Source organism: Kogia breviceps, chromosome 8 (genome assembly GCF_026419965.1).
Source record: "Kogia breviceps isolate mKogBre1 chromosome 8, mKogBre1 haplotype 1, whole genome shotgun sequence".
NCBI lineage: Eukaryota > Metazoa > Chordata > Mammalia > Artiodactyla > Physeteridae > Kogia > Kogia breviceps.
In genome coordinates, this window is record NC_081317.1 from 13214884 (window position 1) to 13215630 (window position 747).

Genomic DNA, 747 nt, shown 5'->3' on the forward strand with positions numbered 1-747 from the left:
TTCTCTTCGGGTGAGTCTGTTTCTGCCTGCATTTAGTGTATGTGGATTTCGTTTTTCAGAAGTGGCACATCAGTTCCTCCCGTGCTGGACTAGCTGCTTTGGCTTCTGTGTGCTTTTCCTGGGCCAGAGGGGGAGGAGAGGCCGTGGCCCATCCGCCGTCTCTCATGTCCTGGCTCCCTCTGGGGCACCTGCCTGCAGTTTCCCTGGGGAGTTTGAGATCGATGGATCCTTGGCTGGGCTCATTTCCCTTTGCCTTAATCCAAACAGGACGGGACCTCACTTCTTGCTGTCACCCAGCTAATCACACTGGCATACCCCCTACTTAAAAAGAGAAATAAATGATATAAAACTAATGGGTGTTACCTGCCACATTCAACCTTCAAAGAACCATCTTGAATTAATGGCTACCGCTTGTGGAGCACTAAGGTACCTGGGCCTGTGCTCGAATGCTTATACATACATTCTATCATTTCCTCTTCAAAACAACTTGATGAGGGACTTCCCTGGAGGTCCAGTGATTAAGGCTTTGTCTTTCAGTGCAAGGGGTGCAGATTCATTCCCTGGTCAGGGAGCTAAGAGCCCACATACCTCGGGGCCAAAAAGCCAAAACAGGGCTTCCCTGGTGGCGCAGTGGTTGAGAGTCCGCCTGCCAATGCAGGGGACACGGGTTCATGCCCCGGTCCAGGAAGATCCCACATGCCACGGAGCGGCTGGGCCCGTGAGCCATGGCCACTGAGCCTGCGCGTC